Source organism: Schistocerca serialis, chromosome 12, assembly GCF_023864345.2.
Source record: "Schistocerca serialis cubense isolate TAMUIC-IGC-003099 chromosome 12, iqSchSeri2.2, whole genome shotgun sequence".
NCBI lineage: Eukaryota > Metazoa > Arthropoda > Insecta > Orthoptera > Acrididae > Schistocerca > Schistocerca serialis.
Window position 1 is genome coordinate 33969798 of NC_064649.1, and position 27462 is coordinate 33997259.

The 27462-nt window shown below is 46.4% G+C and overlaps 1 protein-coding gene and 1 non-coding gene across 2 annotated transcripts in view; both read right to left on the reverse strand.

Moving 5' to 3' along the window:
* The window catches only part of LOC126428322 (carbonic anhydrase 2-like), a 216424-nt gene that overhangs the window by 129097 nt on the left and 59865 nt on the right, over window positions 1-27462 (reverse strand). The gene's annotated exons all lie outside the window — the stretch shown is intronic.
* On the reverse strand, window positions 11783-11857 carry Trnas-cga (transfer RNA serine (anticodon CGA)). Its single transcript has one exon. It is a non-coding gene; the product is annotated as a tRNA-Ser (tRNA).

Below are 27462 nucleotides of genomic sequence, written 5' to 3' on the forward strand. Positions count from 1 at the left end.
GCGGTTCCCCTTGACGCTGCATCACAGACAGGAGCGCCTGCGGTGGTGTACTCAACGACGAACCTGGGTGCGCGAATGGCAGAACGTCATTGTTTCGGATGAATCCAGGTTCTGTTTACAGCATCATGATGGTCGCATCTGTGTTTGGCGACATCGCGGTGATCGCACATTGGAAGCGTGTATTCGTCATCGCCATACTGGCGTATCACCCGGCGTGATGGTATGGGGTGCCATTGGTTATACGTCTCGGTCACCTCTTGTTCGCATTGACGGCACTTTGAACAGTGGACGTTACATTTCAGATGTGTTACGACCCGTGGCTCTACCCTTCATTCGGTCCCTGCGAGACCCTACAGTTCAGCAAGATAATGCACGACCGCATGTTCCAGGTCCTGTTCAGGCCTTTCTGGATACAGAAAATGTTCGACTGCTGGCGTGGCCAGCACATTCTCCAGATCTCTCACCAATTGAAAGCGTCTGGTCAACGGTGGCCGAGCAACTGGCTCGTCACAATACGCCAGTCACTACTCCTGATGAACTGTGGTATCGTGTTGAAGCTGCATGGGCAGCTGTACATGTACACGCCAGCCAAGCTCTGAGTCATGCCCAGGCGTATCAAGACCGTGTTTACGGCCAGAGTTGGTTGTTCTTGATACTGATCTATGCACCCAAATTGCGTGAAAATGTAATTACAGGTCAGTTCTAGTATAATATATTTGTCCAATGAATACCCGTTTATCATCTACATTTCTTCTTGGTGTATACAGGCAAGGTATTGGTGACTGGTACATATTCAAGGCAGACGAACCGGTATATCGCTTCGTCTCCCTTGAATACGTTGCGTGGGTCGTGGCAATTGATAAGTTGTTTTGATTTATGAATCCCTTCAGTAGAAAGGTAACTGTTCACACTCTCTTCGCACATTTTTTTAACGCCATGGCGTGACTTTTTTTTTAAGTTTGAGAGCCACCCCTCACTTATCGGAGATCCTTCAATCCAGAGAGACTGAACAAAAAGTTTTTTCTTCAACGTGAAATCACCCATGGGGACGTTTTGTCCTCTACATTGATTCATAGCACTGAGCAAGCACTCCTCAAGGCGGGGACATGTGGTCAGCACACCGCTCTCCCGGCCGCATGTCAGTTTCCGAGACCGGAGCCGCTACTTCTCAATCAAGTAGCTCGTCAGTTTGCCTCACAAGGGCTGAGTGCTCCCCGCTTGCCAACAGCGCTCGGCAGGCCGGATGGTCACCCGTCCAAGTACTAGCCCAGCCCGACAGCTCTAACCCAACAGTTATGCCTCCTAGTGAATTAGTTGAAATGACTTCACTCACCCGCAATGGCTGCCAACTGTAATACGAATGCATTGCAAAGCAGTCTACAATTGCTGAACGTAGTTTTTAAGCAGCTAACCAAAGTAGAGTATTTACAAGGCGGGAAATCATAGTATTCCATATTACTACCCCTATTCCATATTTGTACATCTTACTCTAATAATAGTGTAAAAAGTGTACATTTCACTGTAGAAGGCGTTAATTAAATTTCCATTATCACATTTAGTAATGATTTTCTTTATTTTGGAAAGAACAAAATGGTTTTCTGTCCTTTCATGCAAACTAGAGGCACAATGTATAGATTATACCACCATCTCTATAACGCGTCAATTCTCTTCCGGTTTTCCCACAGCCCATGTTTCACTATCATACAACGTTGCTCTTCAAACGTACATTCTCATAGATTTCCTCCTCAAATGCACTCTTATCTTTTCTTTGCTAGGAACGCTGCCTTTGTCCGTGCTAGTCTGATTCTTGTATTTACTGAAGATACATAAAAAGGGGTGTTTATTTTAATGTACGTGTTTTGTTTAAATCGTTTAAGACATCGCCAGCGACAGTCTTTTCCTCATGCGTCTGGAAGTGTTGCTTGCTTGCACATGTTTCAGGTATTCCTCCGTTTGACATTGCTGTTTTCACGACGATTTGCGTATTTTCTTCACGTACATACGAAAGCAATGTTTCAACGCCAATCTTTATTTTACAGACACATGTTTAGCAAGGAACTTTAAATAAACATTAGTGGTGCAACCTTTTGTCGTATTTCGCGCCAGTAAAATGTGCAGTGCAGCAAGGCAACGTGGAATTAGACTTATGATCAGTACCTGGAAAATGTACAATAAGGCGACACTTTTAGATGCAAGAGGAAATCAGACGAAAATACTGTCTTAAACGAGTGAAATGAATAGCGTGTGGTAATATAAATAGCGTTTTTAGTAACTGCAAATACGGATTTCAAGTATCTTTAATAATTGTGAAGATACCACGGACTCGAGGACCAAAAAGTGAAGAATATGCTTCTTGTGTGCTGCTTGTTGGGAGACGCCAGACAACCATTTGCTTCATGAAGAGGGGCAACAGAGTCTTCAGAAGCTACGGGCACAACATCTGGAAGACTGACTTGAATAAAGGCAAAATTACTCTTATACTATTTAATAGATTTAGAGGAAGCTTTTGACAGTACTGACTTGACAATGTGCTTCGAAATTCTAAACGTAGCAGGGGTAAAATACAGAGAGCGAAAATCTATCTGCGACTTGTATGGCAACGAAACAGTAGTTTTAGATCTCCAAGAGGATGACAGATTCACTGAAAAGGGAGTGAGAGAGCTTTGCAGTCTATCCGCATTGTTATTACTTTCAGCAAGGAGTAAAGGAAGGAGATAGGGAATCAACGTTCAGCTAGAAGAAATAAAAACTTCGTCATTTGACAGTAACATGGAAATTCACAGACAGCAAAGGACGTGGGAAGAACAGTTGAGTGGAATCGATTGTGTCTACAGAAGTGAACTAGGTAATGAGATGAACATCAACAAAAGTAAAGCAAGTCTAATGGAAGCTGATTCAGCTGATAGCAGATGAGGTATCCTATTTGGAAAGCAAAATAACTGACCATTGTCGAAGTAGAGAACATAAAAAATGCAGATTGGCAACAGCTCGAAAAGCATTTCTCAGAAAGAGGAACATATGATGTAAATTATAGTGTTAGGAATTCTTTTGCGAAGGTATTTTTATTGAGTGCAGCCTTTAACCGAAGTGAAACGTGAGCTACATGTAGTTCAAACAAGCATAAAATAGAAGCTTTCGAATTGTGAGAACTATATTGCTACAAAAAGATGCTGAAGATTGCTTTGGTAGATCATGTAAGCAATAAGTGGTACTGAATAGAGTTGTGGAGAAAGGAAATTTGTGGCGTAACTTGATTAAAGGAAAGGATCGGCTGATAGGACTCATAGTAAGACGTAAAGAGATCATCATTTTAGTACTGTAGGCAAGCGAGTACGCTAAAAATCGTAGAGGGAGACCAAGAGACGAATACAGTAAGCAGGTTCAGAAGGATGTACGAGTAGGTTGCAGTACTTCTTTGGAAATTAAGACACTTAGGGCCTACTATACAGGGAGACTTTTTCCACCATGTACAACTTTAGGGATTGATCGATGGGAGGCTAAGGAACAAAAAAGGTCTAATGGCCTTATGTCCCGAAAGGCATGTTTCAATGCTAGAGACCATTTATACTATCATAGGCCTACTTTGTTACAGAGTGCGGTCTGTTACTGGCTGTACCATGCAGCCACAGTAACAGTATGCATGATTTCCTCCTAGAGGCTGGTAATGTTCCTCATATCTCATGTCCTACCATTCCCTCGTGCCATAGTCGTTGGTAATGTGCCCGATCTACTTCTGTTGCTGACTCACCTTGTAGTGCTTCACACAGTCAAAAAGGAAGACCGGACGCGATGAAAGCTCAAAAAGTCGTAAGACTCCTGCACACAGTGAATCTGAAATTTATGTTCTACTATAGTTTCAAAAGAACAGCTTCAAATGTTTATAGAAAATTGTGAAATAAATGTGATATAAAGCAAAAAATATCGGCTGTCGCTATGCCATTTCGATATTGTTATATCGATACGTTATTTGAAATTCATCGACGATATATATCGATATTTTTGGGGAAAGAATTGATATATTGATATTTTATCAATAGCCCTAACCTGAACCGACGTTGAGGGCAGAATAAAAAATTCGGAAGCATTATTTTCGAGCACGTCCTCGCACTTTAGCCGTGCTCTTGTTTACGCTCACCACATATTCTGTAATCATCAGCTAGTTCACTTGTTTCAGTGGGTCCCGTAATTCTTTCCTGTCTGCGCTGAGTTTAGCATTATCATCAGCGAATGTTATCGTCAGCTCCATTTACCCCTGAATTTTAATCCCCCTCCTGAACATTTCTTTTATTTCGGTCGCCGCTTTTTCTATGTGCAGGTTGAACAGTGGGGAAGAAAAATCGCGACCTTGCCTTACGTCTTTTTTAACGCGAGCACTTTAACGACTTAGCGGATGGCATTACGTTCAGCCAAGGCTTTGCACAACAGATGGCTTTACCTGTGAGGAAATATTATCCTAAGAAAAAACTGCAGTACTGCACAGTTAGACGTCGGCAGACATGTTGCAAGGACTGGGAAGTAGTTTTTAATGCAGGAAAGTGCAAGGTCGTGCGCTTCACGAAACGCAAAAAGGTGGTATCGTTTAGTTACGCGATTGATGATCACGAATACAGCTAGTCACGTCTTACGAATGTTTCAGAGTAACAGATATGAGACGGAAGGAACCACATAGGCTATGTCGTCGTGATAGGCAACGTCAGCTACGATTTATTATTAGGATACTTAAAACGTCTCATTTCCGCTTATGTACACTGCTGTGGAAGGACAAAGGTAACGTTTGCATTATAAGTCGCTTCCAAGTAGCAGAGCTCGATGAAACTTGGACTATTGAAAAATAACTGCTGCAGTGTACTATAGACAGTAGCTGAAAGAAGAATGCCGTGAGACGAACGGAAATGACGCTTTTGTTCAGATGCAGTAATTACACTGAAGTGACAGAGATTTATGATGGTTCTCTGAACAGACACACATTGCAAAGGAGCATAGTGTTACAATAATGATGACGGGTAATGCACTATGTTTACAAATCCGCTCGGGGACTGGATGTTTGTGTTGCCCTCATCATTTCATCATCATATGGGGCAGTGGCGAGACTGAACAGTAAAGAGATTGGGAATTTGTTTGGACGCTGATAAGGGAGCAGTTGAGCACCCCAGAAACTTGTCCAGAAAGCAATGCACTGCATTTTCTTCTCAGCCAAAAACAATGGTAGCAAAGCGAGACTAAGTATGTTATTATTGAAGTCTCCTGAGTGAGCGCGCCAAGTTTCCGTCACTTCCGACAGATAGCGTAGCTGCAGGACATTTTCAAAATGGCGTCTGTAAGCAATGTACGTTACAAGCAACGTGCCATCATTGAATTTCTCACTGCAAAGAAAGAAACAGTGGGGAATATTCACAAACGCTTGTCCAAAGTCTATGGAGCATCTGCCATCGACAGGAGTATAGATAGTCGCTGGGCATGGAGGGTGACGTCATCAGAAGGCGGTTCGGCGGAGCTCCACGACTTGCAGTGACCCGGCAGACCGTCCACGGCTATCACACGTGGCATGTTGCAGCGACCTGATGTTGTCATTCTCCATTAAAGGATGCCATTCGAAGACATTTTGAGGACGATGAGTATGTGATTCACACAGTGAAGCACTGGCTCCAAGACGAGGATTGTTACCGAAAGGGCATACACGCCATCGTTTCATGTTGGAGGAAGACCACAGAATGGGATGGAGATTACGTGGAAAGATGGAGTGTGTAGATAAAACACCATTCTCTCGTCTGTGTAATTCTCATTATGTTCAATAAAGAATTGTTGAAGAAAAAATGCGGTGCATGCATTCTCCACCGTGGATGACACGGCGGTCGGATGGTCCCAGTAGGCCACTCGTGGCCTGAAGACGGAGTGGATTACTTTCTGGGCAACCCTTTTATCAACATCAGTTTAAAAAATTTGGAGATAAGTAAACTGGTGCAGCATTGTGCCTCTTCGCACTGTAACACCTGCACATCCCAAATGATGATGTTAGAGAGTTGTGAATCCAGCAGCATATGGCAAGAGGTAGAAACACGTAGTGCACTCAGGAACATTGTCGAACACGATCGTTTCGATGGTCCAGATGTTATGATGTGTTGCATGGACCTGCTGACCTCCAAAGTTTAGATCACCATACACTCACCTGTCAGCATTATTGAGACACTGTACTCCTTCCCCATGCACTGATTTTGAGAGGTGCATTCCTCTCTGACTTCATTGTTATGGATGACAATGCACGACTGCACCAAACTTTGCAGGTGGAGGAGCTGTTGGAACGAAAGAGTGTTCAGCGAATGGGTTGGCCTGTTCGTTCCCCCCCTACTTAAACCCCATCGAGCACGTGTGGGATGGATACAGGGGATGTATTGCAGTGCGTCCACATATACCACCGACTATCCAGCAGTTGTCACCCACAGTGGTGGGGGAATAGAGTGCCCTAGCACAGGAACTCCTTACCAACCTTGTGGCCAGCATGGAAGGTCGTTGCAGGGCATCCGGAGCCGTTTGCAGTGACCACACACCCTACTAAGAACCGTATCTGCCTTACATGGAGTCCAGGAGAGCATTATGGATCGCAGTAACTTCAGAGTAATTGCTGTCCTTGAATAAAAGTGTCATTTCTGTTCGTCTGATTGCGTATTTCTTTCAGTTACCTTCCCATACCGCACTCTACTGTACTATGCTGTAGCACTTCTTTCTATGTGTGATCCAAGTTACATCGAGCTATGTTACTCGGTAGGGACACACAAAACGGAAGTCACTGTAGTCCTTAGGTTTCGTACACCAGGGTACGTTCTTCACTGCATCACATGCATGGAATGGCAGCAGGTGGGACTCGTCTCGCGGTAGGTGGCGGTCATGTTTTATGTCACCAGTGTTCCAAGATGCTACTCCAGGCTGGTGTAAAATGAATGTGCGCAACGGAAAATAATAAACGCAAAAATGAAGATTTGGCCCTGTCTCACTAATTCTATAAATTACAATCTAAACATAAATGAGTGATGAAGGCAACTAATTCTACTAAATGATGAACGTTGCTCCTGCTTATATTTTTATTATAGATTAAAAAAGACTTAATATTACAAAGTTTACATTTATTAAGGAAAATTACTAATCAATTGCCCAACTCTGCCCCTTATTATGACTGCGCGATCTAATATTAAAAACGCAAAATGACTGACATCATCTACCTACCAAAAACTAGAAGACACTACTTTCAAAGATGATCTACGATGGTGTGGAACCTCAGTGGAGATACACTAACGTGATCGCGGCTCTTTAGCTGTATAGCCCTAATAAGGCGAAGCAATTTGCGATATGAATCTTCAAGTTTTGGCAGAGCAAAGACTGTTCCATTAAGTTTCGGGTGTGCAGCCGCAAGAAATCTCCTTCTTCTTCTAATATTTCGGCTGAACGTTATACAGCCGAAATATTGGAAGAAGAAGGAGATTTCTTGCGGCTGCACACCCGAAACTTAATGGAACAATTTGCGATATCACCGTAGGTACTACGTCGGCAGAATGCGGTCCTCTGACTACTATACTCTAATACTGTCTTCTCCTGTGTTCTACAGACGAGAAACGCGGACTCTCAGCCACAAGGACGGAGTTCAGATAACGTCTCAACGTAAGTACAGGCAGAAGGAGTGCCCTCAATTACTGAACGCTGCGTAGTCAACGACGACTGCCAACCCGGAGGTGAAGCCCAGAATCGTAGAGGTTGGCAACAGTACAGTACCTAACTGTTCTAACTATAAACTGTCCTGAGAGCAATGGCACTAAGTCCGTCTGTACCAACAAAAGATGATACTGAGCGACTGTTACACACAGGAGCTCACAACGGAAGACTGCGTCTCTCCAGCGCTGGCTTCCCAGCATGGCTCGGCCGCCCACCATCGTAATTCCGAAAACGAATCATATTCCCGAAACCACGGAATATTCTCCCTCTCTACAGATTTTTCCGAACGGCGACCAACCATATTTTAGTCTTTTGTTGTCCAGCGCGGAAAGTTTGCGAGGAAAAACATAAACTCGTATAATGGTACGCTTCTGAGTAAAAATCCTTGGAAATAACCCAGCCTGCGTGGTTTTCGAGGTGCCGCTTCTTCGTTGCTCTCACCTGCGTCCAAGATTTCCGTAGTTTCCGAAGTATAATCCTTGCGGTTCGGCTACAGCACTGACCGGTCGCGATTCTATTGTGCTCCAGCGCTACGACGCCCGTCTCCTACTTCCACCCAGGGCTTGAGTTCCGTCTGTCACTTAATTTCCACTGTCGTTCCAACCTCTACTAGTATAGTACTAAAGACACTCCATCACCTTTCATGCAATAAGCGTTAATAATTATTTACAAGGCGTACGTGACAATGTCAGTCTCCTTCAAATATTCATATGTACGATGTACTACTGTCAAGTAATACCTAATGTGGTTGTAGATGATGGCAAAGTATGTCGATAAGTGCTTGTAAGGTGCAAAATTATAGCCACCTTACAGTGTGTCTATCCATTAGAGACCGCGAAATAAAATTTGGCAAAAAATACATCACACAAAGCGATAACTCATTTTTCCCACACTTCATCCGTCAATGAAGCAGAAGAGTGCTTAATACAAGGTAGAACAGAAAGTACCATCATGCCTGCACTTAACAATGACAGATCAAAAAAATCTATCTGTGTTGACTGTGCTAGTGCTGTGTTTTGTGCATGTTTCGTGAGCACAGTTTTTGGAAGCTATAGACGACTGTCCGTGATCAGCATAGTGTGTCAGCTACAGTGTAACAGTAGCAAGCGGCAAACCATAAATCAAACACGTGGAGTCGCAGAGTATGTTATTTGCTGTGAGTGCTTTGACGGTTGTCGCTCTCAGTTACAATGCAAGCGCAAATGCGCATTTTGTATTACGGAACAGCAATTACCCCACTGTCAGACACAGCTGATTCCACCGTGTTTACAGGCCGCACATTACGAGCGGGGCGTGAAGCAGACTAGTGAGTAAAAGGCGAACGAACAACAATGTGTGTAGTACTAGTCTCCGTTCTCAGCCGGGAGCGGTGGCCGAGCGGTTCTAGGCGCTTCAGTCCGGAACCGCGCGACTGCTACGGTCACAAGTTCGAATCCTGCCTTGGGCAGTATCAGCAATATGTCTCGTGGTCTTATCGTGGCGTGTTTATCTTCTGCCGTTAGGTCAGACGATAGAAACGCCACTTGCACGTTTAGAGTAGCAGATTGACGGTGACCAAAATTGACAATCTGAAGTTCCTTTGATATTGGTACGTTAATCTTATTTTCACATATATCTCTGATACTTGACAAAAGTGTCTATACATTTGTCTTCATGGCTATGTACAGGAATATGTTAATCTTATTTGGCGCCGACTGATACTTGACTATAGACTGGTACAGACAATTGTAGAACTCGTACAGACTGGTACAGACTAATGCAGACTGGTACAGATTAATGCAGACTGACTAATCGGAGGTCTGTACACTCGTTATAATACCTCGTGCGTTCATGTACCACTGCACAATTGTAATCCTTGAGGAGAAAAGGTTCCACGTTAGCAGCAATCTAATTGGCTGCGTTACATATAAATACGCGGATTGGCGGAAACAGAATTTGGTCCGTCTCTATGGCAGCGCCATCTCATAGCGCAGAGACGTATGAGCGCCTGCACTGTTGTGCTTAGTGGGATGCGCTCTAGTGGGAAAGTTGTGTACGCGCTATGTGTAACTATGTACACAACACTTAGTTAGGTTGTTCTAAGTTCTAGGGGACTGATGACCGCAGATGTTAAGTCCCATAGTGCTCAGAGCGATTTGAACCATTTTTTCCTTCTCAGATTCGCAGCAGAGTATGGCCTCATTTTCGCTTCCGCTTGGCGCCATCTGTTATTGATGATTGGTTGAAGTTGAGTCATGTGGCTATATCCAGAGCTCTTGTTACCCGTCTGGTTTAGATCGTATCACGCACACTGAGGTGACAAAAGTCATAGGATACCTCGTGACATCGTGTCGGACCTCCTTTCGTCCATCCTAGTGCAGCAATTCGGTGTGGCACGGACTCAACAAGTCGTCGTCTTAAGTCCCGTGCAGAAATATTCAGCCATGGTGTCTCCGTAGCTGTCCACAATCCCGAAAGTGTTGCTGGTGCAGCACTTCGTGCATGAGCTGATCCCTCGATTATGTAGCACAAATGTTCGATGGCTTTCATGTCGGGCGATCTGGGTGTCAAAGCAATGGCGAAAACTTGTGGCCCTGTGATATGACATAAAAAAAATGGTTCAAATGGCTCTGAGCACTATGGGACTTAACTGCTGAGGTCATCAGTCCCCTAGAACTTAGAACTACTTAAACCTAACTAACCTAAGGACATCACACACATCCATGCCCCAAAGCAGGATTCGAACCTCCGACCATAGCGGTCGCGCGGTTCCAAACTGTAGCGCCTAGAACCGCTCGGGCACTCCAGCCGGCGACATGACATCGTTCTTTTGGAACGTCAAGCCTATGAATGGCTGCAAGTGGACTCTAAGTAGCCGAAGATAACCATTTCGGGTCTATCATAGGTTCAGTTGGACCAGTGGCGGGAGGGGGGGGGGGGGAGCCGAAGCAGTCTGAGGCGCCTTGTCACGGTCCGTACGGGTCCCCCCTTAGGAGATTCGAGTCCTCCCTTGGGCATCGGTATTTGTGTTGTCCATACTGTACGTTAGTTTATGTTAGATTAAGTAGTGTGTAAGCTTAGGGACCGATACCTCAGCAGTTTGGTCCCATAAGACCTTACCACAAATTTCCATTTTCAGTTGGACCAGAGGACCCAGTCCATTCCATTTAAATACAGCCATACCATTAAGGAGATACCACCCGTGTGCACAGAGCCTTGTTGACACCTTGGGTTCATGGCTTTATGGAGTCTGTGCCAGTCTCGAATCCTACCATCAGCTCTTACCAACTGAAATCGGGACTCATCTCACCAGCCCACGGTTTTCCGGTCGTCTAGGGTCCAACAGATATGGTCACAAACCCAGGAGAGCCGCTGCAGGCGATGTTGTGTATTTAGCAAAGGCACTCGCGTCGGTCGTCTGCTGCCCATTAACGCCAAATTTCGCCGCACTGTCCTAACGGATACTTTCGTCGCACGTCCCACACTGATTTGTGCGGTTATCTCACGCAGTGCTGCTCGTCTATTAGCACTGACAACTGTACGCAAACGCCGCTGCTTTAGATCGTTAAGTGAAGACCGCCGGCTACTGTGTTGTCCGTAGTAAGAGGTAATGCCTGAAATTTGGTATTCTCGACACACACTCTTGATGACACTGTTGATCTCGGAAAACCGAATTCCCTAATGATTCCCGGAATGGAATGTCCCGTGCGTCTCGCTCCAATTACAATTCCACGTCAAAGTCAGTTAAATCCTGTCGTGCGGCCATAATCACGTCGGAAACCTTATCGTATGAATCAGTTGAGTACAAATGACAACTCTGCTAATGCATTGTTCTCCCTTTTTCCACCTTGTGTATGCGATACTGTTTCAGACTGCTGCCACTCCTCAGGAACCCCAAAGACGTGACCCTGTAGCTACCTGACGGTGTGTTGTTGTGTTGTCTGTGTGAGCGGATGATTCACTGATTAATAACAGTAGCTGTCCTTATATTTAAATGGATTTCAGTATTCAATGTGAGACACGATAAAAAATTCCAGAATGAGATTTTCACTCTGCAGCGGGGTGTGCGCTGATATGAAACTTCCTGGCAGATTAAAACTGTATGCCGGACCGAGACTCGAACTCGGGACCTTTGCCTTTCGCGGACAAGTGCTCTACCAACTGAGCTACCCAAGCACGACTCACGCCCTGTCCTCACAGGAGACGAGGTACTGACAGAAGATGTGAGGACGGGCCGTGAGTCGTGCTTGGGTAGCTCAATTGGTAGAGCACTTGTCCGCGAAAGGCAAAGGTCCCGAGTTCGAGTCTCGGTCCGGCACACAGTTTTAATCTGCCAGGAAGTTTCGCCGGCACGGTAGATCAGCGTGTTCGATCAGAGATCTGCTTGGCCTCTGTAATAAAGAAAACTGAGTGAAAGCATCAATAACGAACTTCAATGGATGTCATGTGACGTCCGCAACGACCAAATACAACGATCAGCCACGAAAATAAATAAATAAATAAATAAATTGGTAGAGCACTTGCCCACGAAAGGCAAAGGTCCCGAGTTCGAGTCTCGGTCCGGCACACAGTTTTAATCTACTAGGAAGTTTCACGATCAAAAATTGCTTCCTAAATATTTTGAAAGACCTTTTTGTTCGCTCACTGTGTTGCACGAAACCAGCCCTAATTAATTTCACGTTTCTTGCTACAAATAAGTACCACATTTGAAGTTCACTATCTCGGTAATCCACAGTATCGCATCCATGTTACTACCATGTTAAAATCTATATACACTCCTGGAAATGGAAAAAAGAACACATTGACACCGGTGTGTCAGACCCACCATACTTGCTCCGGACACAGCGAGAGGACTGTACAAGCAATGATCACACGCACGGCACAGCGGACACACCAGGAACCGCGGTGTTGGCCGTCGAATGGCGCTAGCTGCGCAGCATTTGTGCACCGCCGCCGTCAGTGTCAGCCAGTTTGCCGTGGCATACGGAGCTCCATCGCAGTCTTTAACACTGGTAGCATGCCGCGACAGCGTGGACGTGAACCGTATGCGCAGTTGACGGACTTTGAGCGAGGGCGTATAGTGGGCATGCGGGAGGCCGGGTGGACGTACCGCCGAATTGCTCAACACGTGGGGCGTGAGGTCTCCACAGTACATCGATGTTGTCGCCAGTGGTCGGCGGAAGGTGCACGTGCCCGTCGACCTGGGACCGGACCGCAGCGACGCACGGATGCACGCCAAGACCGTAGGATCCTACGCAGTGCCGTAGGGGACCGCACCGCCACTTCCCAGCAAATTAGGGACACTGTTGCTCCTGGGGTATCGGCGAGGACCATTCGCAACCGTCTCCATGAAGCTGGGCTACGGTCCCGCACACCGTTAGGCCGTCTTCCGCTCACGCCCCAACATCGTGCAGCCCGCCTCCAGTGGTGTCGCGACAGGCGTGAATGGAGGGACGAATGGAGACGTGTCGTCTTCAGCGATGAGAGTCGTTTCTGCCTTGGTGCCAATGATGGTCGTATGCGTGTTTGGCGCCGTGCAGGTGAGCGCCACAATCAGGACTGCATACGACCGAGGCACACAGGGCCAACACCCGGCATCATGGTGTGGGGAGCGATCTCCTACACTGGCCGTACACCACTGGTGATCGTCGAGGGGACACTGAATAGTGCACGGTACATTCAAACCGTCATCGAACCCATCATTCTACCATTCCTAGACCGGCAAGGGAACTTGCTGTTCCAACAGGACAATGCACGTCCGCATGTATCCCGTGCCACCCAACGTGCTCTAGAAGGTGTAAGTCAACTACCCTGGCCAGCAAGATCTCCGGATCTGTCCCCCATTGAGCATGTTTGGGACTGGATGAAGCGTCGTCTCACGCGGTCTGCACGTCCAGCACGAACGCTGGTCCAACTGAGGCGCCAGGTGGAAATGGCATGGCAAGCCGTTCCACAGGACTACATCCAGCATCTCTACGATCGTCTCCATGGGAGAATAGCAGCCTGCATTGCTGCGAAAGGTGGATATACACTGTACTAGTGCCGACATTGTGCATGCTCTGTTGCCTGTGTCTATGTGCCTGTGGTTCTGTCAGTGTGATCATGTGATGTATCTGACCCCAGGAATGTGTCAATAAATTTTCCCCTTCCTGGTACAATGAATTCACGGTGTTCTTATTTCAATTTCCAGGAGTATGGTAGCAGCTGTTTGGTACGCGTCCACAGCCGTGAGCTGTTGGTACTAAAAGACAAACAATAAGACATTTCCTCTCTCACATCCTGTAACACCACAGTGCCTCTCTGGCCCTGAAGTAAGCGGCCAACTTAGCTTTACTTACACTGCCGAATTTATCAACGCCGGCCGCTGTGACAGGCGCTTCAGTCCGGAACCGCGCTGCTGCTACGGTCGCAGGTTCGAATCCTGCCTCGGGCATGAATGTGTGTGATGCCCTTAGCTTAGTTAGGTTTAAGTAGTTTCAAGTCTAGGGGACTGATGACCTGATATGTTAAGTCTCATAGCTTAGAGCCATTTGAACTATATTTTCGAATTTATCAACGTCAAATGAAATTAAGCACATCTCAAATTGTTACTGCCTCTCTATGAATATTCTTTTTTTGTCGCCGAGCGGTAAAAGTGCATTCTTTAAGAAGCTCTTTAGTTCACGTTTTTTGAATTCAATTAGCAGTTGCTAGACGTATATTGTTATAAAATGTGGCTCACACTCACAGCCCGCACGAATACTTGATTTGGGCCACATGTGTCCCACAGACTGCAGTTTGACGACCACTGCTGTAGACAAACAATTGGTCAAGATTTAAATGGTTGTCATGTTATTCGGTAGTGCGCTTATAGGTCTGGCGAGCTTGTCAAACATGTACATTGTTTCACCCATTTGTTAGAAATTTTGACGCGCGGGATTAGCCGAGCGGTCTGAGGCGCTGCAGTCATGGATTGTGCGGCTGGTCCCGTCGGAGTTCGAGTCCTCCCTTGGGCAGGAGTGTGTGTGTTTGTCCTTAGGATAATTTAGGTTAAGTAGTGTGTAAACGTAGGGACTGATGACCTTAGCAGTTATGTCCCATAAGATTTCACACACATTTTGTTAGAAATTTTGAATTACAGCCAATTCGACAAACAACATTGACAGTGTATGTGTTTGTCAATCAGCAGCCAGCTACTCGCCAGATTGATATCCACAACTTTAAGACATCCGCCAACTGGAGCACACTATTCGTTGCACACTAATGTTTAAAATACTTCACGGCACGATGCACACAGCGTGTTAGCCGATTGAAGAGCGAGGTCGCATATGTCTGTGCACGTTTGTGACAAACTCGTCAGTAGGGACAGTGAGTCTGATAAACGAGTTTCATCTACATCTACATCCATACTCCGCAAGCCACCTGACGGTGTGTGGCGGAGGGTACTTTGAGCACCTCTATCGGTTCTCCCTTCTATTCCAGTATCGTGTTGTTCGTGGAAAGAAAGATTGTCGATATGCCTCTGTGTGGGCTCTAATCTCTCTGCTTTTATCCTCATGGTCTCTTCGCGAGATATACGTAGGAGGGAGCAATATACTGCTTGACTCCTCGGTGAAGGTATGTTCTCGAAACTTCAACAAAAGCCCGTACCGAGCTACTGAGCGTCTCTCCTGCCGAGTCTTCCATTGGAGTTTATCTGTATCTCCGTAACGCTTTCGCGATTACAAAATGATCCTGTAACGAAGCGCGCTGCTCTCCGTTGGATCTTCTCTATCTCTTCTATCAACCCTATGTGGTACGGAACCCACACTGGCGAGCAGTATTCAAGCAGTGGTCGAACAAGCGTACTGTAACCTACTTGCTTTGTTTTCGGATTGCATTTCCTTAGGATTCTTCCAATGAATCTCAGTCTGATATCTGCTTTACGGACGATCAACTTTATTTGATCATTCCATTTTAAATCATTCCTAATGCCTACTCCCAGATAATTTATTGAATTAACTGCTTCCAGTTGCTTATCTGCTATACTGTAGCTAAATGATAATGGATCTTTCTTTCTACGTATTCGCAGCACATTACACTTATTCTACATTGAGATTCAATTGCCATTCCCTGCACCATGCGTCAATTCGTTCCAGATCCTCCTCCATTTAAGTACAATTTTCCATTGTTACAGCCTCTCGATATACCACAGCATTATCCGTAAAAAGCCTCAGTGAACTTCCGATGTCATCCACAAGGTCATTTATGTATATTGTGAATAGCAACGGTCCTATGACACTCCCCTGCGGCACACCTGAAATCACTCTTACTTCGGAAGACTTCTCTCCATTGAGAATGACATGCTGCGTTCTGTTATCTAGGAACTCTTCAATCCAATCACACAGTTGGTCTGATAGTCCATATGCTCTTACTTTGTTCATTAAACGACTGTGGGGAACTGTATCGAACGCCTTGCGGAAGTCAAGAAACACGGCATCTACCTGGGAACCCGTGTCTATGGCCCTGTAAGTCTCGTGAACGAATAGCGCGAGCTGGGTTTCACACGATCGTCTTTTTCGAAACCCATGCTGATTCGTACAAAGTAGATTTCTAGTCTCCAGAAAAGTCATTATACTCGAACACAATACGTGTTACAAAATTCTATAACTGATCGACGTTAGAGATATAGGTCTATAGTTTTGCATATCTGATCGACGTCCCTTCTTGAAAACGGGGATGACCTGTGTCCTTTTCCAATCTTTTGGAACGCTACGCTCTTCTAGAGACCTACGGTACACCGCTGCAAGAAGGGGGGCAAGTTCCTTCGCGTACTCTGTGTAAAATCGAACTGGTATCCCATCAGGTCCAGCGGCCTTTCCTCTTTTGAGCGACTTTAATTGTTTCTCTATCCCTCTATCGTCTGTTTCGATATCTACCATTTTGTCATGTGTGCGACAATGTAGAGAGGGAACTAGAGCGCAGAGTTCCTCTGTGAAACATCTTTGGAAGAAGACATTTACAAGGGCCTTTACACATTTATTCTAGAAAAATATCGACTCTTAGACAATGTGTCTTATAGTGTATTTTAATACGACAGTATGCCATCTGAGGCAATTTATCTGCATCCACATCTACATCCATACTCCGCAAGCCACCTGACGGTGTGTGGCGGAGGGTACCTTGAGTACCTCTATCGGTTCTCACTTCTATTCCACTTAAAACACTTGATAATGGGACTTTGAAGCCGAAATCATGATTGTGTAAGTGTAATGTAACACTGTGAATAAACAACAGTCTAATGGCGATACTGACTTTAAAGATCCTAAGAGGCTCTACTTACGTAATACGTCCTTTCACATATCAGCATAGGACATCTTGCATTATATCAGCTTCAGTGACGCTCGTAAACTCACCTGCAACAAAAGACAGTATTATTATTTCACTCGTGGCTGCGCTTGCATATCAGTAGATACCTTAATATGAGTGATGATGAATAACTAAGGTATATTATACATGCAATAACGTCAGCTTGCCTCGCGTGTCTGGCTGTTTGTGTGAGCACAGCTCATAATGTCCGGCCTGCTCTCCCGCCTTCCGTGATACCCCAACGCAATGTGCGCCGGCACCGGCAAGGTCACTGTCGAGCCGTGTGTATACAGAGGCGTCAGCACGAGAGCTCATCTACACCGATCAGCCAGAGCGTTATGACCGCCGACATTCTATCTATAGCCGGCCGCGGTGGCCGAGCGGTTCTAGGCGCTTCAGTCCGGAACCGCGCGACTGCTACGGTCGCAGGTTCGAATCCTGCCTCGGGCATGGATGTGTGTGATGTCCTTAGGTTAGTTAGGTTCAAGTAGTTCTAAGTTCTAGGGGACTGATGACCTCAGAAGTTAAGTCCTATAGTGCTCAGAGCCATTTGAACCAATCTATCTACGAGTATATAAACCGGTCCAGGCGACAGCTTCACCGGGCCAGGAATGGTTGCCCGCTAAATGCAAGCACAGTGCATGTAGTATCAGTAGCATGCTGTCCGTGTGTAGAATGGGAGAAGACGCGTGATCCATCTGAGTTTGAGCGAGGCCAGATTGTGATGGTCTGGAGTCTAGGCACGAACTGAAACTTGTCGGGTCTTTGAGGAGTGCTGTGGTCAGTGTCTTGAACACGTGGCAGGACCAAGATGAAACCACATCCTGACGACGTGGGGTTGGGTGGCCACCCCTCGTTACAGATGTCAGACATCGTAAGCTGGGCAGACGGGTAAAACAGGACAGGTGGCGAATTGTGGTGGAACTACACTACTGGCCATTAAAATTGCTACACCAAGAAGAAATGCAGATGATAAACGGGTATTCATTGGACAAATATATTGTACTAGAACTGACATGTAACTACATTTTCACGCAATTTGGGTGCCTAGATCCTGAGAAATCAGTATCCACAACAACCAACTCTGGCCGTAATAACGGTCTTGATACGCCTGGGCATGACTCAGAGCTTCGCTGGCGTGTAAAGGTACAGCTACCCATGCAGTTTCAACACGATACCACAGTTCATCAACAGTAGTAACTGGCGTATTGTGACGAACCAGTTGCTCCGCCACCATTGACCAGACGCTTTCAATTGGTGAGAGATCTGGAGAATGTTCTGGCCAGGCCAGCAGTCAAACATTTTCTGTATCCAGGAAGGTTCGTACAGGACCTGCAACATGCGGTCGTGCATTATCCTGCTGAAATGTAGGGTTTCGCAGGGATCGAATGAAGGGTAGAGCCACGTGTCGTTAACACATCTGAAATGTAACGCCCACTATTCAAAGTGCCGTCAATGCTAACAAGAGGTGACCAAGACGTAACCAATGGTACCCCATACCATCACGCCGGGTGATACGCCAGTATGGCGATGACGAATACACGCTTCCAATATGCGTTCACCGCGATGTCGCCAAATACGGATGCGACCATCATGATGCTGTAAACAGAACCTGGATTCATCCGAAAAGACGACGTTTTGCCATTAGTGCACCCAGGTTCGTCGTTGAGTACACCACCGCAGGCGCTCCTGTCTGTGATGCAGCGTCAAGGGTAACCGCAGCCGTGGTCTCCGAGCTGATAGTCCATGCTGCTGCAAACGTCGTCGAACAGTTCGTGCAGACGGTTGTTGTCTTGCAAACGTCCCCATCTGTTGACTCAGAGATCGAGACGTAGCTGCACGATGCGTTACAGCCATGCGGATAAGATGCCTGTCATCTCGACTGCTACTGATACGAGGCCGTTGGGATCCAGCACGGCGTTCCGTATTACCCTCCTGAACCCACCGATTCCATATTGTGCTAACAGTCATTGGATCTCGACCAACGCGACCAGCAATGTCGCGATACGATAAACCGCAATCGTGATAGGCTACAATCCGACCTTTATCAAAGTCGGAAAGGTGATGGTACGCATTTCTCCTCCTTACACGAGGCATCACAACAACGTTTCACCAGGCAACGCCGGTCAACTGCTGTTTGTGTATGAGAAATCGATTGGAATCTTTCCTCATGTCAGCACGTTGTCGGTGTCGCCACCGGCGCCAACCTTGCGTGAATGCCCTGGCAGAGCATCTTCTTCCTGTCGGTTAAATTTCGCATCTGTAGCACGACACCTTCCTGGTGTAGCAATTTTAATGTCCAGTGGTGTAACATCAGAGTTCAATACTGGGCAGAGTACAAGTGTGTGTGAACACACAGTGCGCTGAACATACGTAATAATGGACATTTGTAGCAAACAACCCGTGCATGTGCCAATGTTAACACCACGACATCGGCAATTACGACTGAAATGGGAAGGTGACCATCGGCACTGGGCGTTGGCGCAGCTGCAGAGCGTTGCATGGTCTGAAGAACCCCGATACGTTCTCCGTTATGCCGATGGGAGGGCGCGAATCCTTTACCTTCCAGCGGAACAGCTCCTAGAGACATGTACTGAAGGATGGAGAGAAGTTGGCAGGAGCTCTATTATGCTCTGGGGAACAGTCACATCTGCACCCATGGGTCCAGTGTAGCTTGTGCAAGGCGCCGTGGTGGCCAAAGAGTATCGTACACTGCTTGCAGACCACGTACAACCAATGTTATGTTTCCTGATGTCAGTGGCATTTTTCAACAAGACAATGGGCCATATCGCAAGGCCAGGAGTGTGATGGAGAGATTCTAGGAACAAAGTGGCGAGTTTCAATTGAAGTGCTGGCTCCCCAGCTCGCCACATCTGGACACAGTCGAACACATTTGGGATGCGACTGCCAGAGTTCCCGCCTTCCCGGGATTTGCGAGAATTAGGCGACTTCTGTATGCAGATGTGGTGCCAACTTGCTCCAGCGACCTACCAAGGCCTCATTGCTTCCATGCCATGACGCGTCGCCGCTGTTGTCCGTTCCGAAGGTGGATGTACCGGGTATCAGGTAGGTGGTCTTATGCAACGTGTACATTATGTGACGAACAGCGTGGCAGTATTGATTAAACTACTGAAGACTCTACAAGCATTGTGGTCATTATTGTTAATCACATGACACAGCACATATCGACCAATAACAGCATTTTCACAAATGTGATAAAGATCAAAAGTCAAAGTGTAAATAGGGTTTTCAGAGGGTAAATATTTTTTTCCTAATTTGTGTAATATTCTTCGAATGAAAATGTATCTTGCAGTACACAATATCTGAATCGGCCTGTGTTCTTCCTCAAGCTTCAAGCAACATCCACGCCAAATTTCACTGAAATCAGTTCATCAGGTTAGTTGTAAACACATAACAGCCAGTGTTACTTTCTCATATATACTATTAGTACGTATAAAACTTGCAAGTGTGTATTCTGATGAAATAAAGCCTCCATCTTGCCCCAACCTACGCTCAAGTTATCTGCAAAACCTCACGAAAATTTAAATAATTGCGTAGACTTCCGCGGCCAGAGTCAGTGGACATAAAAGTTTTCTGGGTATGGTACCGCGTCATAATGTAAAAAAACTACTGCTGCTGTTATTTTTTTTTAATTATGACGCGGTACCATACACAGAAAACTTTTATGTCGACTCACGAAAATTCTTCTAGTAATTTTGGAGAAACACGAACAAAGAGAGAGAGAGAGAGATACAACAGAGTCACACATTTATTATTAGTACAGGGTGTTTCAAAAAGACCGGTATATTTGAAACGGCAATAAAAACTAAACGAGCAGCGATAGAAATACACCGTTTGTTGCAATATGCTTGGGACAGCAGTACATTTTCAGGCGGACAAACTTTCAAAATTACAGTAGTTACAATTTTCAACAACAGATGGCGCTGCAAGTGATGTGAAAGATATAGAAGACAACGCAATCTCTGGGTGCGCCATTCTGTACGTCGTCTTTCTGCTGTAAGCGTGTGCTGTTCACAACGTGCAAGTGTGCTGTAGACAACATGGTTTATTCCTTAGAACAGAGGATTTTTCTGGTGTTGGAATTCCACCGCCTAGAACACAGTGTTGTTGCAACAAGACGAAGTTTTCAACGGAGGTTTAATGTAACCAAAGGACCGAAAAGCGATACAATAAAGGATCTGTTTGAAAAATTTCAACGGACTGGGAACGTGACGGATGAACGTGCTGGAAAGGTAGGGCGACCGCGTACGGGAACCATAGAGGGCAACGCGCAGCTAGTGCAGCAGGTGATCCGACAGCGGCCTCGGGTTTCCATTCGCCGTGTTGCAGCTGCAGTCCAAATGACGCCAACGTCCACGTATCGTCTCACGCGCCAGAGTTTACACCTCTATCCATACAAAATTCAAACGCGGCAACCCCTCAGTGCTGTTACCATTGCTGCACGAGAGACATTCGCTAACGATATAGTGCACAGGATTGATGACGGCGATATGCCTGTGGGCAGCATTTGGTTTACTGACGAAGCTTATTTTTACCTGGACGGCTTCGTCAATAAACAGAACTGGCGCATATGGGGAACCGAAAAGCCCCATGTTGCAGTCCCATCGTCCCTGCATCCTCAAAAAGTACTGGTCTGGGCCGCCATTTCTTCCAAAGGAATCATTGGCCCATTTTTCAGATCCGAAACGATTACTGCATCACGCTATCTGGACATTCTTCGTGAATTTGTGGCGGTACAAACTGCCTTAGATGACACTGCGAACACCTCGTGGTTTATGCAAGATGGTGCCCGGCCACATCGCACGGCCGACGTCTTTAATTTCCTGAACGAATATTTCGATGATCGTGTGATTGCTTTGGGCTATCCGAAACATACAGGAGGCGGCGTGGATTGGCCTCCCTATTCGCCAGACATGAACCCCTGTGACTTCTTTCTGTGGGGACACTTGAAAGACCAGGTGTACCGCCAGAATTCAGAAACAATTGAACAGCTGAAGCAGTACATCTCATCTGCATGTGAAGCCATTCCGCCAGACACGTTGTCAAAGGTTTCGGGTAATTTCATTCGGAGACTACGCCATATTATTGCTACGCATGGTGGATATGTGGAAAATATCGTACTATAGAGTTTCCCAGACCGCAGCGCCATCTGTTGTTGAAAATTGTAACTACTGTAATTTCGAAAGTTTGTCTGCCTGAAAATGTACTGTTGTCCCAAGCATATTGCAACAAACGGTGTATTTCTATCGCTGCTCGTTAAGTTTTTATTGCCGTTTCAAATATACCGGTCATTTTTGAAACACCCTGTATATAAGATACAGATGAGAACTTATACAAATATTTCTTTCTGAGTATTAAAACTCATTTTAAACAAATTTTTCAGTCTAGTTAGCGCCGTAATCGCCTTTTGTTTGCCAAATAACATTTCCGCATACCACTCTAAAGGGTATGATATCCATTTTGTTGCATCTTTGATTTAGGCATGCAAGCCGTTCTCAGGTTGTTTTGAACCATCTTTGAAAACATCAGAATCCAATGCAGAATCACCACGTGCAAAAATACAGTATGTTTCGTGTATAGCGTTGCGTGGAAACAGATATCTACATCTACGCGCCCATGTTCCGCAAGCCAATATATGGTGCATAGCGGAGAGTACTTAGCACAGCTACTAATCATTACGTTTCCTGTAGCCTCGCAAATGGAGCGACGGCAAAACAAGTTCCTATATCCCTCCGCACGAGACCTAATTTCCCTTATCTTGTATTTACTGTCCTTGCGGGAAGTGTAGGTTGGCGGCAGTAGAAACGTCGTCCAGTCAGCCAGAAATGATGGTTCTCTAACTTTTCCCAGTTGCGTTTCACGTAAATAACGTTGTCTTCTTTCCACAGAGGCCGTTTCTACTTGAGTTCAGGAATATTTCTGTAACACTCGCGTGTTGATGGAACCTATGGGTAGCAAATCTAGCTTCGAGCTTTTGGAAATCTATGGTAAGGTCTTACAGGACCAAAATGCTGAGGTCACCGATCCCTAGGCCTACACCCTACTTAATCAAACTAACTCACGCCATGGACAAGACACACACCCATGCCCGAGGGAGTACTTGAACCTATGACGAGGGAGGGCGGGGGGGGGGGGGGGGGGGAGAACCGCACGGACCGGGACAAGGCGGGCTACACCACGCGGCTAGCTTTGATGTCTTCCTCTAAAGTCTAAAGCGACCTGGTGAGTATCCCAAACACACTGTAGCAGCTCTCACGAATAGGTCGTACCAGTCTTCTACATGCCGTCTGGTCTTTAGATCAGTTACACTTGCGTAGAGTGGCCGGGCGGTTCTAGGCGCTTCAGTCCGGAACCGCGCCGCTGCTACGGTCGCAGGTTCGAATCCTGCCTCGGGCATGGATTTGTGTGATGTCCTTAGGTTAGTTAGGTTTAAGTAGTTCTAGGAGACGTATGACCCCAGCAGTTGAGTTCCATACTGCTCAGAGCCATTTGAACCATTTTTTGTGCTAATAAACGGATATCGACTATTCGACTTCCCTGCTACCGACCCTACGTGATTGTTGCACTTCACATGGCTTTGCAACGTTACTCCAAGATAATTAATCTACGTGACTGTGTCAAGCAGTATACGTTATTGGAATATCGCAGGTCTTATTTCTACAATTTATCTGCATTAACTAGCGTTTTCCCACGTTTAGAGCAAGCTGCCATTTATGACACTGAATAGATATTAAATCACTTCCTATCCTCCTACAGTCACTAAAGAACGACACTACAGCGTCATCAGCAAACAGCCCCAGATTGCTGCTCACCCCATCCATCAGATCTCTTACGTACGAGGAGAGTTTAATAAGTAAATTTTTTGCTCGGCCTGTTTCGGTTAAAGAATGCAGAATTTGCTGTCGGATATCGTAAGGTATTCCGGCTTCAGCCTTATACCATGAAGCCTTTAAGGTGGTGTCTGTAACGGAGGTGCGATCCAAGCAGAAAGTTATCACTGAGTTTCTTTTCGCGGAAACCTAGAGCATCACAGATATTGACAGGCGCTTCATGAATTTTTACTGAGACTTAGCGGTAAACAAAAGCACGGTGAGTCGTTGGGCGAGCCGTCTATCATCATGGCAACAAGGTCGCGCAAACCTGTGTCGTCTCCCGCGAGCCGGCCGGGCGCACACAGCTCTGACTCCGGTAGTGTTGGAACGTGTGGACACTCTCATGTAAGATGGTCGACAGATCATGGTCAAGCAACCTCGCTGCTCAACTGGACGTCTCTGTTATTAGTGCTGGTACACCCTTGCACCAGTTGGGGTACTCAAAGGTGAGTGCCCGCTGTTTTCCTCGCCACCTAAACGAAGACCTTAAAGAGCAACGTAGGACCATCTGTGCAGAGTTGTTTGCACGTTACGAGGCTGATCGTGACAGCGTTTGTCGAACATCATCAAGGGCGATGAAACACGCATTCATCACTTCGAACCAAAAACACCTCTCCTCCGAAGGAAAAGTTCAAAGCCGCGCCCTCAGTACGGAAGAAAGTCGTGGCGACGGTTTTTCGGGACTCTCAAGAGGTTATTCTGTTTTATGTCCTCCCTCATGGTGCAACAATCAACTCTGAAGAGCACTGTGCTACCCGTAGGTTTTTGAAGAAACAACGTCAGCTTGTTCGTGGCCACAAAAATCTAAAATGCAGACGAACGTATCTTTCTCCATGAGAACTGAAGGCCTTAAGCCGGCCGCGGTGACCGAGCGGTTCTAGGCGCTTCAGTCTGGAACCGCGCGACTGCTACGGTCGTAGGTTCGAATCCTGCCTCGGGCATGGATGTGTGTGATGTCCTTAGGTTAGTTAGGTTTAAGTAGTTCTAAGTCTAGGGGACTGATGACCTCAGATGTTAAGTCCCACAGTGCTCAGAGCCATTTTTTTGAAGGCCTTAAACAAGTCTTCACACCTGAGACTGTTCTTCCTCATCCACGCTACAGCCCGGACCTCGCACCTTCCGATTTACATCTTTTTGGCTCAATGATGGATTCACTACGCGGGAAGCACTACGTGGGTGGTGGGGAGGTTAGTGATGCAGCAGTGCGTTGCCTCCGACATCGACTAGTAGAGTAGTCGCATACAGGCCAACAGGCCCTTCCAGTAAGCTGGTGTACGGCCACCGCACTGAACAGACACTATGTTGAAAAATAAGATACTGCAGCAAAAACTTAGGGTAATGGTATAGTGTACTGGAATCCTGAGTAAAACCAACCTACTTTCAGGAAAAAAGTGTCGCACTACTTATTGAACGCTCGTGGAGCATAGAGAGGAACAGCGGGCCTATCACACTTCCCTGGGGCACTACTGACGATACCCTCGTCTCTGATGAACACTCAGCAGCCGGCCGGCGTGGCCGAGCGGTTCTAGGCGCTACAGTCTGGAACCGCGCGACCGCTACGGTCGCAGGTTCGAATCCTGCTTCGGGCATGGATGTGTTTGATGTCCTTAGGTTAGTTAGGTTTCAGTAGTTCTAAGTTCTAGGGGACTGCTGACCTCAGAAGTTAAGTCCCATAGTGCTCAGAGCCATTTGAACACTCACCGTCTTGGACAACATGCTAGCTTCTACTATGTAAAATGTTTTCGACCCGTAACATGTCTTGGAACCTGTGCCTTGTATTCGGACCTCCGTTAATGCAGTGGTACACCGTGTCAAACGCTTTCCGGAAATCTGGGAATATGGAATCGACCTGTTGCCCTTCATCCATGCCTCGTGTGGGAAAAGGCCAAGCCGAATTTCACACGAACAATGCTTTCTAAATACGCGTTGATTTGCGGACAAAAGCTTTTCTTCCTCAAGCAGGTTTACTATATGCGATCTCACACCAGAGTATGCCCAACGACGCAGGCAATCCCCGATCGCCGTTGGCGGTCCGGACCGTTCCTGACACTGTGGTACTTGGCGGATCTGTTGTAGTCGAGAAAATAAACTAGGCGAAGACGTGGATGAAATCTGGGAGAATCTTCGTTCCATTTAGGAGTACAAGCTGGTGCGGCAGCAGCGCGTAATCACACACCTCTGCACAGACGCAACACTGAAATCTTGCAAAGTGACGGTAGCGCATCGACTGACCAATTCAGATACTGACGCTTGTCTTCAATACTGCCAATGGCTGTTGCATTCTGTGCGCGGTGGAGATGTGGACCCTGAAATGGTCATACACTCTAAGAAAAGAAAGCAAAGGGGCGCATCACGAAGGAACTATTCGAATGGGCGGAAATCGGTAGACGTGATGTACATGAATAGACAAAAAAAGATTACATTTTCAGAAAAAATGGACGATTTATTCAAGGAAAAGAGCTTCACAAATGGTTCAAATGGCTCTAAGCACTATGGGACTTAACATCTGAGGTCATCAGTGCCCTAGACAGAACTACTCAAACCTAACTAACCTAAGGACATCACACACATCCATGCCCGAGACAGGATTCGAACCTGCGACCGTAGCGGTCTTGCGGTTCCAGACTGCAGCGCCTTTAACCGCACGGAACTATTCGAATGGTGTGGAAATCGGTAGATGTGATGTACATGAATAGACAAAAGGATGATTACATTTTCAGAAAAATTGGATGATTTATTCAAGGGAAAGAGCTTCACAAATTTAGCAAGCAAATAACACGTTGGTCCACCACTGGCGTTTATGCAAGCAGTTATTCGGCTTGGCATTAGTTGACAGAGTTGTTGAGTGTTGACCTGAGGCATATTGTGCCACATTCTGTCCAACTGGCGTGTTAAATCATCAAAATCCCGAGATGCCCGGTGGGGCCTGGCCGTAACGCTCCAGACCTTCTCAACAGGGAGAGATCCGGCGACCTTGCTGGCCAAGGTAGGATTTGGGAGGCAGGAATACAAGCAGTAGCATCTCACGTGGTGTGTGCGCGGGGATTATCTTGTTGAAATGTAAGGTCAGGATGCCCTGTCACCAAGGGCAAGAAAATGGAGCGTAGAATATGATCGACGTTTCGCTGTGCTGTAAGGGTGCCGCGATGACAACGAAAGGGGTCCTGCTATGAACAGGAATGACACCCAAGACCATGACTCCGTGTTATCAGGTGGTATGGCGGGCGACAGTTCAAATGGTTGAAATGGCTCTGAGCACTATGGGACTTAACTTCTGAGGTCATCAGTCCCCTAGAACTTAGAACTACTTAAAACTAACAAACTTAAGGACATCACACACATACTTACCCGAGGCAGTATTCGAACCTGCGACCATAGCAGCAGCACGGTTCCGGACTGTAGCGCCTAGAACCGCTCGGCCACTCCAGCCTGCGGGCGACAGTCAGGTTGGTACCCTACAACTGCCCGTCTATCACCAGACAGGCCTTCGGCCTAGAAACTTACTGGATGGAGTAGAACTGCCTTCAGTGATGAGTCCCACTTCGAACTGAGCCCCAATGAC